Source organism: Balaenoptera ricei, chromosome 14, assembly GCF_028023285.1.
Source record: "Balaenoptera ricei isolate mBalRic1 chromosome 14, mBalRic1.hap2, whole genome shotgun sequence".
NCBI classification, from domain to species: Eukaryota; Metazoa; Chordata; class Mammalia; order Artiodactyla; family Balaenopteridae; genus Balaenoptera; species Balaenoptera ricei.
The window spans coordinates 68,300,546-68,318,968 of record NC_082652.1 but is presented as its reverse complement, the minus strand read 5'-3'; the positions used below and the strand labels follow the sequence as shown (position 1 = coordinate 68,318,968).

At 50.0% G+C, this 18,423-nt stretch overlaps 1 protein-coding gene across 8 annotated transcripts in view; it reads left to right on the top strand.

Annotated features, from left to right (window-relative positions):
• ZBTB7C (zinc finger and BTB domain containing 7C) overlaps positions 1 to 18,423 on the top strand; it is a 373,879-nt gene that overhangs the window by 339,690 nt on the left and 15,766 nt on the right. The window lies entirely within an intron of this gene.

The following is an 18,423-nucleotide window of genomic DNA, read 5'->3' as shown; positions in this document are numbered from 1 at the left end:
ACTGGAGCCACCTCCTCATCCTTCGTGGCCATGTTGCTCAAATTTCCAAGATAACTGTCCAACCTTGTGTTGACGGTGACTCGGAAAGACCTGCTGAAGAGGACTGGATTGCCAGAGATAAATATCACTATTGTCACCGTCCTTATTAGTGAACATTTAAGAACCTGCCACTCACAAGGTACCATGAAAGTTCTGGGTTGGGTACAAAAAATAGTTTGACATGATTGTACTCTGGAGGCTCTTACCTTCCAGTCCTATAGGCTATAGTTTTCTCAAAGTCTGCAAAAAGAAGGCATTAAACCAGGTAGACACCACAGCCCCATGTAACTCTAAATCCATCTCTGCCTGGTGGGCATTCATCGAAACCTGGAGCACAGCTGGCCACAGCAGTCGGCCGTTTATTTATTTATATGACCCATGTTGCAGCCTCTCCCTCTTTCTCTCCTTTCTCCACACTTCCCTTATCCCTGCATCCCTTGGCCCCCTTTCCTCCCTGTCTCGATTTCATTAACTTGCCTCCCTCCCTTCTTCCCGTCTCCATCATGTCTGTCTCCTGCACCTCTGCCCCTCCCTGCCTTTTCGGAGCCCAGAGGCAGAGGGCTGTTCCCTCATACATAAAGCAGAAAGATGCCAGGGTTGAGCAATCCACAGGGACGACAGGAATTCTTTCTCCGCACTGACGGGCTGGGCAGCACCTCAAGGGTGTGGGCTGGGGCCATAAACCCTGCACTGTGTGTCTAGTGAAGCTGGGTCACATAATCACGGAAGGCAGCGGAGGCGGGAGGTTAATACAGGAAGGTAGAGATAGTCTAGATGGCCAGCCATCCCACTCTGCCCAGGCCCAGGGCATTCCCAGAATGTGGGACTTTCAATGCTTAAACCAGGAAAGTCCTGGGAAAACCAAGATGAGTTGGTCTCACCTTGGGCTTTGGGTGATGGGAAGAAGGGAGGGTAAACTTTGGGTGAGAATGGTATATTATAATCCTTTACGGGGTGCTGGCAGACAGAGTCACCACAGTAGAGAGCTGAGCAGGGGAGGCAAAACGACGGTGCCCTGTGGCCACTGTGGTTCCCCATGCCCGAATGAGCACCCTGGCGTCGCTAAGAGTGCAAGCTGCATTTTCTACCTAGGAAGACAAATCTTTTTCCCTCTCTGGGCTTCAGCATCCTCAGGTATAAAAGATCCCATCCAGCCCTGACATCCTAGGAGCCTTCTTCAGATGTATGCAGACCAAATTCCCAGCTCCTTCCACCCATATCCCAGTTGTCGGCTGTTGGATGCTCTCAAATGGAGCCCCTAGAATGGAGCAGACCACTGACTCACTGCACGTCCTGGGACGTGTGACTTTACCACTCCTGACTCAGTCTCCTTATAGGAAAATGGGGGTAGAAATAACCAGCTCACAGGGTTATTGTCAGGATTAAATGAGGTAATACACCTATAAGAGCCCACGCATGACCTGGAAACTAGTAGGTGCTCCGGAAGTAGTGCATGAAATTAAAACTGCTCCGATGTGTCTGACTCGCTCAGGGCTGAGTGGATCTGGGAGTGAGGTGCGGTGTGATGTTTAGACATCGTGGACCAGAGTAGAACCCAGTGTGACGGATGGTCCCAGCTCACCCAGCTCCTCCTGGGAGAGGAGGGGAGGGAACTGCTCTCCTCTCCTCTCTCAGGCATCGAACCTCTTCAAAAGCACTGACCAGACGCTCCCCTCACCTCTCAAACTGTGAATACTCAGGAACAAAAATGGGTCTCTCACAATGGCTGTGTTCATTATGTTTTGAGGTTATAGCAATTGTGAAGGACTATTGGGCTGAAGGCTCTTAGGGGAAATGCTTTTTAATCCCAATGCATAAATTGTTTAATCAGAAGAAATAAGCCTCTCCTATTTTTTCCCTTGGGAGACTTAACTCTTGCACATTTTCTGGTTTAGCATTTTGCTCTCTTTGGCTGCATATAAGCACAGGTGCACAGCGTGTGGCCGGGGCAGCACTGCTAGAAGGGTAAAGCATAACCAGCATTTGCTGCTTACTGAGCGCTTTGTTATTCTCTGTTACTTGTGCTCCCTGGTCATTTCCTCCTCAGGAAAATCAAGGTGATACTGACCACTTCAAGATAACCAGGCCCACGCGTGCTCAGTGAGTCACTCAACAAACATGTCACATGCCTGCTGGTGTGAAGCTCCGTGCTCCATCCTATGTTGGGTACGGAAGAAAGAAACTTACAAGTTACTGTCACGAAGCTTACGTTCCAGCCCAGGGGGCCTGATCCTTTTGAAGATGAGGATCCTTTTTGAAGCTCAAAACATTTCATGAACCTCTGCCTGGCTATACCTGGCTCGTATGATTCAGTAATGTTTTTATGTGCCTTTGTGTTGAATCTGTCACAATCCCATCTGCTCACATTTGAAAACTAGCCATACGTGTGTGTGTGAGAAATTGTTTGCTCAGCATACTAATGGAGTTGGGGGTTCTTATGTGTCTGAAGACCCTCTGCCCTCATCTCCAATAGCCTGAGGAGCTTAATGAGTGTTCAGGACTATTGGAGGCTCAGACTACTGGAGCAGGCGAGAGCATCCCTGACAAAGGAAAGGAGGAGGCCACAAGCTCCCAGGTGGGAAGGCACGAGCTGCGGCCCTCAGCTGCAGACCATGGTGAATGTTGGGGCAAAGAAAAAAAAAGGAAGGAATGACACTTCCTGGGGGATATAAATAATCTAACTTTTGTCTAATCCGACTGTTGTCTGTTTTAGGAAGGCTTCATCACTACCCATCTTTCCGATGAGCTTTGCATCGGGATACACATCGTCCTTTTACAATTTTAATAACTGAAGCTTTGTAAATTGCCTGTAGCCATTTCCAAGGTGTCCTGCCCTCCTCCCTGCATGGACAATCCCTTGGCCTGTAGGGATCAGAGCCGGGTCACACTCCTGGCCCTACCTCTGTCCCATCCCGCCCCAGCCCCTAACACCACGGCTGCTCGGTCACCACCTTTCAGGCACCTGGGATTGGACTGGAACACGCTTCTGTCCACTCCTGGCAGCCCCTCTCACCCCAGGGGTTATGGGGATTCCTGACACTCCAGTGCCCATCCCGCAGCGCCCACTGTGGTCTATCTACCCCTGTCCTGACCCCCACGCTTGGCACCTCACATCCCAGAGTTACTTCTCCCTCCTCTCCCACAGGTTGATCACAATCACACCCACTTTCCAGTTACATCTCTATGTGGTGAGGGCTGGGAGAGAGGGAAGGAAATGAACATGGAGGGCAGGCACCTAATTCAGGAAAGCTTCCTGGAGGAGGTGATGCCTGGGTCAAGTCTTAAAGGATGAGCAAGAGTTAGCCCACTAAATGTGGGCTAGGATGAGGACGTTGGCAGGAAGGCAGCCTTCAGCAGAGGGGACAGAAGAGCAAGGCCGAGGTGGTGGGAGCTGGGCATGCTGGTAACACCCTCCAGTCGTTGGAGGCAGGCAGGCGGACAAGGTAGGCAGGACCCATGTGGAGGAGCCCAGCATGCGTGCTGGGAGTCGGTGGTGAGAAGAGATTCACTTCTGAACAAGCGGCAGCAGGAACGGAGGGGAGGGCACAGGTAACCAAGATGGTGCAGGGACAACGCGTTGACGTCTGGAGCAGAGGAGCGAGAGAGAGGGCGGTGCAGTCCCAGCCGAGGTTGGGACCAGGACACTAGCAGTGGCAGAAGCAGAGGATGGACTCCCGGGTCCCTGTTCAGTAGGCTCTGACTTTTCCTTCTTCCGATGACTGTAGCTTATTTGTTTGTTTCTTCCCCCTTCTGCTTCCCCCGCTGGCACAGACTCCCCAGAAAAGCTAAAAATGCATCTCATCTGATCCACATCAGAGGGTGGATGAGCCGGGGCTTTATTACACGCTGGTTAAAGCGGTCTTGTGGGAGAGGATGGGCTACGTTATAATTGTATCTTTGGTCACCTCCACCCACCCGGCCAAAAACCTGGTGGAGCTGCCTCTGCTTAGACACCGTTTTACAGAAGGACTCCCCTCCGCCCTTCAGCTTTTTTGGATTAGTCTTGAAGGCTCAGCCAGCTGGCTTGGGAAAGAGATGGGAGGAGGGAGGGAGGGGAGGAAGGGTCGTGTCCTCCCACCCGCTGCCTGTAGGGAGAATAGCCTGGGTGGGTTTGCAGATGTGTCTCTGGGGATGGGAAGGCAGCTCTGGAGAGGCTGGGGGTGGGGTGGAGCTGTTTTAGGAGCAGAAAGTTTTAAAAACTTTCTGCAGTAGCAGAAAGGTGATCACCTTGGGAGCAGCACCTCCCTCGGCAGTATTTCTCTTTATGATTCTTAAACTTCTACACTGTTCTTTGGGCTTAAGCATACCATCTATTTAGAATTGAGCATCAGAAGGTGGGGGCTGTCACTCCGCCTTTGAAAGAAACATTTTTGGAAACGAGCCAGCATTCAGTGTCATTAGTAAGAAGTAACGGCCCTTTCCAGGGCTTCCTCCCCCTCCATCCCTCTGGGAGGCCCCTGGGGGTGAATCACAACTGTGACTCACCATGGAACACTTGGGAATGTTCACAAGGGAGTGCTCCGGTGTGAGGGCGAGCTGTAGGTCTTAGGTGGTGGGTTTGCAGGTAGTCTGTGTGAGTTGTTTGCATGCATTCTGTGTGAGTTGTTTGCATGCTTATAAGGCTACTAGTCAAGAGGAAACAGCGTGTATTCATGTGCTGTAGCCTTTCAGTTACACACTCACCTTCTCTTCACAAACAGGAGGCCAGAAAATGATTGTGGATCTCACCCTCTGTTCCCAGCCCCCCATTAGGCATGATGGGAGATATAGGGGAATTATAAACCACACACGTTTCTTGTTTCATTGGGGAAACAAGATTATACATGTGAAAAGCCAGGCAAGACAGTAAATGGGCAAGGGCCAAGGGATAATATCCTAACTCCTGAAAGGGGGTGAGAGGAATGTGCATTAGTCAGCTATTGCTGTATAACAAAAATGCCCTCAAACTTTAGTTGCTTAAAACAACACTAAACATTTATTATCCTCATGATTTTTATACCCAGAAATTCAGGAGCAGCTTAGCTGGGGAGTTCTGGCTCAGGGTTTCCCATGAGTTTATAGTCAGGATGTTGACTGACTGGGGTCGTCTTAAGCTTGATTAGGACTAAAAGACATGCTTCCAAGATGGCTCACTCAGTAGCTAGCAACTTGGTGCTGGTTGTTGGTGAGGTCTCAGTTCCTGCCCATTTGGACCTCTCCATAGGCTGCTTCCATATCTCCCAACATGATAAGAGGTTTCTCCCACAGCATGAGTACCCAGAGAAAGCAAGGCAAAAGTGGCAATGTCTCTTATCACCTAGCTTTGGCAGTCTCACACCATCACTTCCCTGACCACACAGACCAACCCTGATACAACGTGGGAAGGAATTCACAAAGTGTGAATACCAGGAAGTGAAGATCTCTGGGGGCCATCCTGGAACCTGGCTGACACTGATGAAACATCACCTTGGGTTAGAGGGGGAGGGTGTTAGGGAAGAAGTGAGACTGGAGCTCCGTCTCTTCCTTTTCGGTCTCTTTGAGAGAGGTGGGCCTGGAGGTGTGACCGCTTAAAGCAACAGGCACAAGGCTGAAATGAGCATGGTGTGTTTGGAGGGCAGTGCACAAGCCAGCTTTAAAGAGAGATTCCTGGTCGGAGAGCACTGGGAAATAAGGTCAAGACCAGACTATGGAGGACTGTGATGGGCAGACTGGAATGGTGGGATCCCCTAAAGGGAGTCATCAAAATTCTGTAGTAAAGAAATGACTAGATCCAGGTGGGGAGGCTCAGCCTCTTACTATCTAGGTGCCGTGAATGGGTCGCTTTAATCCTTTAGGGCTCAGTAGCCACATCTGTAAAATGGGCGTAACAAATGAGTTAATGCATGTGAAATAGGTGTTGACTAGAAAGCAGTAAGGTTTTGATTATCAGGAAGATCATCATTTGCAGCCAGACCCTCCCAGGGTTCTTGAAGTTCAGATGGTGCCAAAACAACCTTCTGGCTTCTTCTCTTCCCTGTGTTCTCTGTTGCTATATGATAAATGTTGGACTAACCAATGGCCTCCTGAGGCTGAAATCATGGGCTCTTCCACTACTGGAGACTCCAGCTCCCATGCCTAGCCTGCCTTTCTAGCCACAGGACTATTACTATGTCATAGGCAGGTTCTGGTCAGACCATGGGCCACCCCTAATATCCTATAGTTGTATCCTGCAGGACTTGATGGTTCTCATCCAGTTCTCATCTGATCCTCACAACCACCTAGGAGATAGCCCAGTGTCGTTAACTCCATTTTACAGACAGAAAAGCTGAGATAGAGTTGCTGAAAGGCCCCAGAACAAATCAGCAGTGATCAGACATTACAGTAAATCCCAAAGAGTTTGGGAGTTTTGTGAAAGAGGGGAGAGAATTCAAATCACTCAACATTTTTAATAGTAATGGCTTTAAAATTCAAATATCACCGAAGAGTGCATATAGAAAAATAAATTACCTTCTACCCCTCACTGGCAGCTCTCCAACACCATCTCGGAAAGAACCAGTACCCAGTTTTTAGTGTACCTTTCCTAAGTTAGCCTTTGCATCTACCAAAAAATATGTGCATGTGGTCATCTTTTTCTTTCCAAACATGGTAACAAACCACTCTCTATGTAACATGCTTTGCAGTTGAATCTTAGAGCTATTCTCCATATATCCGTATACAGATATGCCTCATTCTTTTTAATGGTTGCATAGTACTCCATGGTGTACCCAGCTAGCCCTCCATTGATGAACATACTGTTTGCTTCCAGTCTTTGGTTATAGAAACAATGCTGCAGGGATGAGCTTTGTACCTAAGTTGGATACATGTGATAATGAAAATAATATCCATAAGGGAATTTTCTAGGTCATCAGAATTAAAATCTCTTTGTATTTAATCTTTATGTCTTTAATCCTGAGTGATGCTGGGCATTTTTCACATATTTAAAAGTTTTTTGTATTTCTTTTTCTGTGATCTTCTTGTTCATGTTTTTTTTTTTAAGCTAAAACAGTTTTTGCAATTTTCTAGCAAGCTATAGGTCTTTTCCTGATTTAATATAAGCTCTCTCTATAAAGGAGATTAGCCCTTCATCATATGTTTTGCAAATATTTTTCCCAGCTTATTTGTTTCTTACTTAGAAGAGCATTTCCCTTTGAGATTATAAAACAATTCTCCGATTTTTTTTCATAATTCTTTTTTTTTTAACCTTTTAAATCTTTGCTGTACCCATCATTTACTTTGGTGTAAGGAGAGGGGAAGGGGTCCAAATTCTGTTTTGTTTTGTTTCCTACATGATTGGCCAGTTTTCCCAATCCCATTTACTGAAAAATCCATCTTAAAATAAAAATTGAAATCCCACCTTTACTATTTGCTAAATTCATACGTATATGAATTTATGTGAGTTTGTTTATGGACTGCCAGTGACATTTTATTGATCTGTTTCTCTGTTCATGATCCATTACAAAATATTTTATTTTTATGACTTTATGATATGTTTTCATATCTGGTAAGGCTGGTCCCCTTACTCCCATTAGTCACCTGTTTCAGAAATCTCTTGGCTATTCTTAAATGCCTATTTTGCTATATGAACTTTAGAGTCAGCTTACCTAATTTCAATAGAAGTTCTGGTTGATACTTTTATTAGGACCATATTGCATTTATTGAACTGTTTAGGAGGGAACTGGCATGTTTACAGTATTATGGCTTCCTATCCAAAAGCAGCGTATACCTTCCAGTTAAGTCTTTTTAAAGAGTGCTTCAGTCGTGATTTAAAACTTTCTTTGTATGCATCGTGCACATTTCTTATGAGCGTATTCCTAGGTGTTATATCTATTTTCGTTGCCAAGTACATGGGATCCTCTAATATATTTTTGAACTTGTCCATTGTGCGTGTAGGAAAGTATCCAGTCATATCCTCTGCAAATAATGATGTTTTTTCGCCAACTCTTTTCTAACTCTTTAACCTTGTATCTCTTCAACATTTTTGATCTTGAGACTTCAAAGGGGGACCAGACTTCCTAGGTACAAGGAACTTGCTGAACCCATTCTGGCTCATCAGTACATCAACCAGGCTTTTATGGGCTGGGGGCTGAGGAGTGCAGGTGGGGTGGGGGATGCTTGTCCCTTGAGAATATTTTCACTGTAATTTTTGATAGTCTGGAGACCAAAACTCTCAGCGCAGATGAATGATGAATGGTGGTGGGCGGGGCGGAGGGGGTGGGGATAGTTACTTGGAAGGTGCTGACTGGTCAGGCACCCTCCCCAGAGGCTGTGAAAGCGTCCTGTCCTTGGTGCTGCCTGCTGTGACTGGGGGCAAGTGTGGCAGAGGGAAGGAAAGCTCATGTCCCCTGAGATGTGCACTGGAGAAACCAAACATACAGGGGAGGCTGGACTCTGGGCTGTGCTCTAAAGGGGGTGTTTGCTGTACACCCTCAAGCAGTCTCTCCATCACAGCTGCCTAGCTCTGGGGTCCTGCCCAGACAGCTGTGTAGCCCAGACACCTACCTACTGGCTCCCACATCCCTGATTGCAGGACCCAGCTCACACGGGATTCCTTCTGGGTTCCTATTTCTCCCTAATATTTTGCTGTGGGTTACTTTTACTGCTCAGGAAAGTCAGAAGCTCCTCAAAAGCAGGTGCAGGGTCTTGTTTAGAGCCCCACACAGCATGAAGCCCCAGTCAAGACGTGGTGAGTGATCAATAACGTTTGCGAATTGACTCATATTCCATGAGTAAACCGCTCGTGACAAATGAGTTTCCACTCACGTCCTAATTGTCCTTTCTTTGGAGAGGGCTCCTGGAACCAAAGATCCATCAGTTCTGCAGCGGGCGAGAGAGAAAATTATAGCCGAGGAGGGACAGGGCTCAAGTGTAAATAAGAAAAGGAAATGCTTGGACTTTCTCGATGCAATAAAAGTTCTATATAATAATATTATATGGAACTAACTGTGCAATTAAGCCCGAAAATTGCAAGCTTCCAGTTTGTCCTTCCAGCCAAATGCCAGGCGGTTCTCATGGTGGATGGCGTCTGCTTAGAAGAAAAGTGCAAGTTTTGAGGCAAATCTGAGGTTTCACTTCCTTTGGAAAACACAGGCAGGGGTGGGATCCTTGAGGCCATCCGCTGGGCTGCTGATGCAGACCTTATCTGCAAATCGAAGTGGACAGCAGCAGGGAGGCCAAAGTGTTTTTCAAGAGCTGAGGCATAACTAGGACATCTTATACCTGGATGAGGCCTGGGAGTGTGATCCTGCCCTCCCTCCTCCCTCGGCTCCCTCCCCCCCGGAGCTTCTCCCTACCCCTTCTGACCCCAGGGGTCCGGGGCAGGGGTGTGGCTGTGAGTAACGGGTCAGAAGATACACTATCCTAGCCGGTTTCCAGCTGCCCTGCCTTGCCCTTCCAGGACTGCCTGTTGCTGACACCTCCTCAAATGCAGCTCCAAGCTGATTCCTCTCCCATCCAGAAGCTTCCCTGACTTCCTTCCCATGGCCTCTTACACAGTCCGAGTGCATCTGAGGCCTCCTCTCCCTGCCAGCGCTTCCCCAGTGGAGTTCCCCAACCCCACCCCAATGGAGTCCCTGCCCCTCGGCCTGCCCCCAAGGGACCCTGTCCTCACCTCTGGCCTAGCTCTTAGCACTGCTGTCTTTATCTCCCATATTTCTGTGAATTCTTAAGGAGTTCCATCCCTTTCATCCCTGTTTCTCCAGCCCCAGATGGGTAAACTCTGCTTAGGAAACCTGGAGCCCGACAGCTTGGGTTCAAGTCCCAGCTCTGCCTCAGTTTCTCCATTTGAAAAATGGGTTTTGGAGAGGATTAAGTGAGAGAATCTACATAAAATATTTAGGTCAGCAACTCACACCGAGCACTCAGTACATCTCAGCTGATAGTTTCATTCTGTCGATATCAGCTGGAGGAATTTCAGAAGGAACCCTCTGTCTCCCGTATGTTGTAGCTCTGTCAAGCTGGGTGCCTGTCTGTCCCTCATGCTCCCCACACAGGGCCTGTAGGATTGTTTGTAATGAATTAGGGCACATTCTGGAGAAGCAATTTCCAGACCCTGCCCGGGCCACTGCCCAGCTCCCCACCCACCCCTGGCACTGTCTGAGAGTTGGGAAGATAAACCCAGAGTGGGCCTCCTCACCCTCGCTCCGGGGTAGGGAGAGGGAACATGTCACGCATCTTTTACCAAACTGTCGAGTTTCCAGCACTCTGCCCTGTGTGGTCAAATGCTAAACCCATCTTGACATTGTAGAACACGAGAACACGTGTCCTCTGAAAGCCCAATGTGTGTTCACACTTATTTCCCTGTGTAACCTGGCAGCGTCCCTGAGACACCTGGGCTGGGGGTGGAGGACAGAATCAGGAAGTCCACAGTTGGGCACAGCAGCCCCAAGACAGCAGAGGTTGAGCTGCTCGTGACCTCAGAATCCAAAGATCCACCCTGGAACCAGAATATTTAAGTGGATCAGCTAGAGGACACCACAGCACCATCGAGTGTGTGGGCAGCAAGGGACGTTCACAGCCTCCTGGTCTCACATAAAAGAAGAAACCGAAGCTCAGAAAGGGAACGTGGCCAGTCCAAGGTCACCAGTAAACTCAGCTGCAGAGCAGAGATGAATCGTCAGTGCAGACTTTAATTGTACCTCCTCCCCAAAAGTGCTGTAGCCCCCTCTGCCGACTGCACACCTGGGCATTTCTCAGCCCCTCCTCTTCATGCCCTTTCCCAAAACAGGTCTCGGCCTTTTTCCACTCCAGCTCTGGCCCTTTCACCTGGCAGTGCTTTCCCTTCTCCCACCATCAAGCCCCCTGGCCCGGCGGCAATAGGAGATGCACAGGGATCCCTGGGCTCCCAGGTCAAGGTGGCTGGACGGCCAGCTGTGTAAGCACCTTGGCGCCTTCTAGAAGAAACACTAAACTATATCCCCAGGAAGGGTTGAAATAAGTGGTGCCTCTTAACCCACTCCAAACACAACTCCTCAAATAACTCACAAAATCTAAACCATTCCCACCCGTCTGCAGGAGATGGCCGCTTTGTGCAGAAATGCTAAAAGAATAGCGCTCCCGGGGGCTGCTGCGTGGTCCCCACCTCCCCACCCTCCTGTGAGCTCGTGGCTGTGGGGAGCATAGCCCACCAGCCCACCAGCCGGGACACCTCCTGAAAAGGCAGCCAGAGGCAGCTGGGATTCTGAAACTCAGTAACCCGGGGCCTAGTGCTGTTTATAGGAAACAAGTGATTTATTTTATTATCTAAATTTTCAGTGGTTTAATAAGGTTTAATAAGCCTCCCAAGGAGTTTTCTGGCTCGGGAAATCGCCTGTAATAAACACAGGTAGTAAATCCTTTATTTGGAACATAAAGAGGTGTGCAATTTCTCTTAAAAGGAAACAAGTCTTCCCCCCTCCCCCGCCTTGCCCTGTAATAAATAAAGGATGAATAAATAATTAAAGAACCACAGTTTGAAGGGATACCACTTATGTGTCTGGCCCAGACTCCCAAGGCCAGCCCAGCCAGCGCTCTAGCCGTCTGAGGTGGGACCCTCCCCACTGGCGTGCTAGGGGCCTCAGCCCCTCCAGGCCATGCAGCCCCTAGACAACCCACCCTTCCCATCTTTCCTGCAAGGTTACTGCACAGCGCGGCCCCCAAATTATGGCCTCAGGGAATACGTGAGATTTCCAGCGTTATTGCTGGATGTTGTGACCTTAACCTCACTTCACTTTTGTTTCTTTATCTGTAAAATGGGTATAATACTGGCCTCGCCTGCTGCCACGCAGGTGAAAGTGCTTTGAAGAGTAACAGGTTCCAAGCCACCCCCTGGGTGAGGGGATGGGGGCAGGGGCCCCGGCACACCCACTTGGGGTTCACCCAGATGCTGTGAAGAAGAGGTTCCTCCAGGGGGAGATTAAACAGCTCCGACACTCAGACGCCCCCACCCCACCCCAGGACCAAAGCCCAGGTACAGAGCTGCCCCTCAATCTTCCTCACCCATCACTCAAGCTGCCCGCTGAGGTACCCCTCAAGTCCGTCCCGAGTGTGTGTTTCATCCCTGTAAGAATATAGGGGGCGAGAAGCACACCCCGGATTTTGTCCCCTGTCAGAACTCCCAATGGGGGTTCTAGACCTTGTTCTGATAAAACCAAACCAATGTGGAGTGTGGAGGTGGTGATGGTGATGAGGGTGGAGGTGACAAGAAATAGATACAGTGTGATACAGTGGAGAGGGTCTGGGTGACAAGTCAGGAGGTCTGGGGTCTCTGTCACTTACTTTGTTCTGTGACTTTGGGCGAGAAAGTTCACCCAGCATGGGCTTAGGTTTCTCGCCGGCAAAGTGGGCCAAATAATTCCTTCTGTACCGAGGGATCCTCAGAAAATGTATAGAGAAAAGTGGGTGTGCTCAACAAACACACAGCATAGTTGGGTCAGGGGGCTTCAGAGGACAGTGAGGCAGGGACTTGAGTGCCTGGTGTCAGGAGAAGGCGCTCAGGCCCCCAGGTGTAGGGATGTGGGGAGAATCCCTCTGTGTGGGGTAGGAACACAGGCACTCCTGCGGGGCCTGGCCTCTGCCCTGTCAAGTCTTATGCTGTGGGTGGAGGGACCAGGCATTGGGGGTGCAGGGGGGCCGGGAGAATGGGGAAGCATGACCATGTGCTGCCGAGAGGGCCTGTATCCCAGCTGTCAGGGAACATCTGGAACATCCGTCACCGTTTGCAGAAGAGGGAGGCTCAGAGCTCATTTCACAGAAACCAACCGGCTCCAAGCCCTGGGCCCAAGGCTGAGCTGGGGACCGTGGCCTCCAGGCATGTCTTGGCAGGGTGGCAGAGCAGGTGGGACTGGCTTCATGCAGCTGGGAGCGCTCTGCCCGGGGAGCTCTGGCAGGTGGAGCAGAGGTTGGAAGTTGAGGAGGCCCTGCCCAGCCTTCCAGCCCACATGTCTGGCCCCAGCCTCTGGGGCATTCCGGGGCCGAGGGGTGTGGCTGTCCTGCTTAGGGGAAGTGCTAAGGGCAGGGTGGGGCGCACCCAGCAGAGATCCACGGGGCTGGACAGCTGCTTGGGCCAGGCCTCCTTGCGCTCTCTCCTGCCCTGGTCCGCCAGCTCCTTGCAGGTTTCCCTGCCTACACAGACCACAGAGACTAAGGACCTGCTCGAAGGAGGCAGGTAGGTGCTACCTAGCCTCATTCCCAAATCTGGAAAAGAATCCACATCCCTTCTCTGCCCCTGTGCACCTCCACCCTCGCCCTCACGGCAGTCACTAATTCTGCCAGGCGCCTTTGAAGCTCCAGGCCCAGGCAGGGGAGGAACTGGAGGCTGGAGAGGGGGGTGGGACCACTCCCAGGGCAGTGGGAGCCTGCCAGCTGGGGCCAGTCTGCCGTGGGGATTTGGCAGATGGAAGTATCATCCAGGGCCCCAGATTTGCTGACCTGAGCATGATTCAAGGAGGCACTGGACTTGTGGATCAAGGCAATAGAATTGTCCTGAAAGTCACATCACTGAGGTAGCCACGGAGGACAGGAAAGTGATGGAACTGGAGCAGAAATCAAATCCCTGACCTGCTGTTTTCTAGCTGTGTGACTTGGGGCAAATGACTTAGCCTCTCTGATCCCCATCAAATGAGAATCATAATAAGGATGAAATGAATAGATATAAACACTTTACGAATGATAGGGCTCTTTTCAAATGTCAGATGTCCCCAGTGCAGAGGGCTGGGGCCACCCACTGCCTTTTGTGACTTCAAGGCTCTCTCCACCGTGTATTTGAACAGACCTCATTCATTCAGCGTCTCCCATGTTCCTGCCTAATGGCATCCTGGGAATGATACAGACATATAAGAGACAAATCCTGCCCTGGAGCAAGTGAGATCCATGCAGTTACTTCCCCATTTCCCACATAAGCAAACTGAGGGCAGCAGGAGTATACACATAATTTGCCAATCCCTGCACTTCACATGCCTAGTAAAACCAGTCCTAGAACATGGGGTGCCTACTAGCCAGGCAACCCCACACCTGGTTGGGGGCACAGGCTTGGGCATCAGAATACCTAGTTCTAGTTCCAGCCCTGACACTAATGCGCTGTGTGACCTTGGGCATAAGCTACTCACTGTGCCTTATTTTCCTCATTTGTAAAATAGGCATAAAGTTTCTACCAGCCTTGCCTGCCTCTTTGGGTTAGGAGTACATGAGACAGGAGGTATGAAAGGACCTTGGAAGACTACAATGTCCTCCACATGCTGGGGTGGCCCTGGGAATGTCTTTGGGAGAGGTGATTAAATAGTATGGTCTCTGCAAAACTATACAGAAGGGAAATTAGTTCCTGGTGTGATGCCACCTCCCTCTGCCAAGACCCCTGTTAGGGATCTTTGTCCCTCCCGGACTTCCTAATTGCCAGCAGTGTTTGAGTACCTCCTCTGTCCCAGGAGCACTTCATGTGCCTTCCCTCATTTGATCCGCCCAGCAACTCTTACCATCCCCACTGAACAGATGAAGAAACTGAGCTCAGGAGGGTGAAACCTAGTCCCCGAGGCCAGGATGTGGATCTGGGAGGTCTTAAAGCAGGGCCCTCACTCTCCACCTCCCAGCATAATCCCCCTGTTGTCAGATGGCTGTCAGCCAACTTCAGGCACACGCGGGCTGAGAACAGCTTCCTGTGTGATCCCGCTCAGGATCCAGGTTAAACACATCTTCAGACGGGACTCTAGAAATCCAAAGCTTTCCAGATCCAAATGATATGGGGCAGGTCCTTCCTGCCCCTCTGCCCAGTGAAATCTTCTTTATCCTTCACAGATCAGACAGGGCCCCTCCTCCTGGAAGCCTGCTCTGATCCCCCAGCCCACAGGGGTCTGTCGCCTCCCTTCCATACCTCTCACTGGTGCTCAGTCCTGAGCCCCCCTGGCCTGCTTGGGTCTTAGGTCCCTGGTGTACAACCCTCAGCCCTGGCTCTGATTAAATCTCTCAACCTTTGGGGGCTAGGGTCCAAATCCCCCTACCCACAAGTCAGACTTTGTAGGGGGCAGTGTTATAAGGGGAATGAACGTGAGCTTTGGCACCAAATGCAGCCGGGTTCAGACCCTGGTTCGGACACTTGTGCGTGGCATTGGGCAAGTCACTTACCCTCTCCATACTCTTTCTTTATCTCTAGATTGGAGGTGATGATAAAAATACGTACCTTTCACGGTCGTGTGGATTGAAGAAGGCTTAGAGGTGCAATGACCGACACGTTACAGGCACTTGATAAATGGTAGCTAGTATTGATTGTTATTATAAATGTTGGCTTGCCTGCTTGATTGATTTGGTTATTAGAACAGGACACAAATAAAAACAAAAATTCAAGGCACACTCCAGAAATTAGTTTAGAGGACTTCTGGAGCGAGGTTTCTACAGTGCAATTCTCTACGTCCAAGGCCCTCTCTCTCCTTCCAAAGGCTCCAGCCCCACCTATTCTCTGACCCTCTCATAGCAACACCCCCTCCTCCTCTTTAGCTGGTGAGCTAAAGGGCATGACCCATCTCCCGATAGTGGGGGGGTGGGGGGGAGAGGCAGGTAGAGTACCTGAGGCTAGTGATGTGCTCATGTTACAGTTGAATGAACCTAGGCCGGAGATGAGAAGTGCTGCCTTTGCCAGAAAGCTACGTGGACAGACCTGGGCTCTAGAACCTTCCACAGAGGGCACAGGCCCAGGGGAGGCTGTGGAGAGCCTCATGTCCTCTGGAATGGGGACCACGCCTGAAAAGGTTTCACTCGCCCTGCATTCTGCTCTTTCACCTCCTTCTTCCATTTGCAAGCTCCTCTTTCCCCCTTTTCCTCCTCTGTCTTTATTTCTTGGCTCTATATTTTTTCTATCATCACCTTCCTACCAGAGGTTCATATTTTGCGTCAAGCCTCTCCTAGCTGTCGAGCGGTTTGGTTTTGTGTTTGTGTGTGTGTGTGTGTGTGTAATTTTCTTTCCTGAGCGTGTTATTCTTGGAGAAAGAGTGCCCTGGCTTGGGCGACGGGAGGGATGGAAGGGAGGGGATGGAGGACCTGGGTGCAAAGGTTGGGGCTGGACATGGCATCCCCTCTGGAACACTGCTGTCTGTGGGCCCTCCAGGCATGGGGATCTTAGGGTCACCAGGGAAGCTTCCAGAGCGTAGGCAGGGTGGGGGCACTTCTTCCCAAAGAGTCAATAAAACAGCAAGCCACAGCACCCCCCTTCCCCTGCTACCTCCTGCCAGGAAAAACAGCCCCGAGCTCTGTGGTTACATCTGTTCCTCCAGGAGTGGGACAAAGACTCCAAACCATGCCATGGTGAGAAGTCGCTGCTGGACAGACCAGCCTTCAAGTCCAGGGTCACCCAGGCCTGTTGCCCCCTCCTCACTGCCAGACCCACTTTGTGCTTTCTAGCTCCTCATGGTCATGACGCCGGTTATCAGATTTCCCCTGTCCATCCAATGACAAGATGAGAAGAGAGAAGCCCAGAGAGGTGGTGGGGCTTCCCAGAGTCACACAGCTGTGGTTCCTGACCCCCAGGCCCAAGCAGACCAGCTCCAAAAGCATGGGAAGCAGAACATTTAGCACAGGGATGGGGCTCTCCATCCCTCCCAGGGCTCGGGTGAGACATTGATCGACTACACCCCATCCAATGGGTTCCAGCTCCTCTATTTAAGAAGGTGGGGATAAGTTTAAGGAATTGTGGGAATTTTTCCTGAAAAACATTTAAAAACATTTTTGTCTTTATAGGAATAAGCCCTTGGCAAGCAAGAAAACTTGCGTGAAAGAACTAATTTCCTGAGCTTTTAATGATTTGGGCTTTTAATAGTTGATGGGGCATTTCATTCACGAACAGTCTTTTCAGGTGAGAAGGTTCCTCTGAGGGTCAGAACCCTGCTACCATTAGGGTAGCTTCGTGGGAATTAGAAAAAGGTGTCATTTCCTCGGTACATCTACTTCCATCTATCAAACCAGTGTCGTAATATACTGATTTTGTTAGAAGACAGCATTTAACGCCATCTGCCAGAAATGATAGCTATCACAAATCCATAATGTCTATGAAGTGAATAGTACCTCTGTGTTGCCTATTGTATTATCTATTATCTTCCTGTGTTATCTATTATGTTATCTATTGCTGTATAACAAATTACTCTGAAACTGATCAACTTAAAACAAGAATAAATATTTACTATCTCCCGGTGTCTGTGAGTCAGGAATTCTGAAGCAGCTTTGCTAAGTGGTTCTGATTCAGTGTCTTTCATGAAGCTGCAGTCAGGATGTCAGCAGGGGTGCCGTCGGCTGAATGCCTGACTGGGACTGAATGACCCACTCTCCTCATGGCTCACTCACACAGCTGGTGACTTGGACCTGCTCAGTCCCTTGCCACATGGACCTCTCCATAGAACTGTCCTGATGACATGGTAGCTGGCTTCCCACAGAGTGAGTGAACCCAGAGAGAGCCTGGTGGACACAGCAATGTGTTGTCACTTTTTGTTACTTTAGCCATTCTGATAGGTGTGTGGTGATATCTTATTCCTCTTCGGTGGACATTGCTGCATCTTTATCACAGTTGTTATGTCCCTGTAAGCTCTGTTAGAGCAAGGGCCTACTTGGCTTGCCTTCTGTGCATCCCCAGAGCCCAGAGCAGGGCCGGGCACAGGAAGAAACCCAAAGTCTATTTAGAGAATGAATGCACAGCCTGAGGGGTCTCTGGACCTTTTTAAGAAGGCAGGAAAGCAGCAAGGCCTTTGCTCTGTGAAAGCTCTTGAACACCTGCCCAGGCGAGATTGCTGGGGGAAGGCTAAGGCCCTCCACCACCCACAGAGGAGCAGGGAGGAGGAGGGCCAGCACCCTGACACCCCACCGGGTCCCTGGTGCCTCCAGGCCACTTGGGGCACATATTGTGGGCCTGGCACTTCTGCCTTCTCCCCTTCCACTGCCTCTGCCTTCTCAGGGCAGAAGCACCCCGAAGATAAGTATGTGGGGATCCCCAGAGCTCTTGCCACTGGGCCGTGGGTCTTCCAGACTTTGTTTTCCTTTTTCTTTTCTCCCCACTGTAATTGCAGCTGGGTAAGGCCAGGCCTTTGCTAGGATTTATCCATGGGCCACAGCCAGGCTTTGCCCCGAGTAGCAGGGCCCTCAGTGCCCTGGCATAAAAATTGAGGTGGCTTGTTGTGCAGGTTGAATCTGTTGACTTGGGTTGTGAATTCTGCTCCCTGAAGGGAGGGGGTGCCTGCTGTCCTCTGCGCCCCCCTCCCCGACCGCTGGCGGCTATGACCGGCCGCACGTCGTGTTTTATGTATAGATAATGCTGAGGTGTCTTAGAAGAGGCTTCTCCCCATAGGGATATGTTTCCCTAAGAGTAACAGAATACAGACATGATAAATTAGCTAACAATGAGCTCGAATTTAATACTGAATATAAATATTTATAGGTCAAATG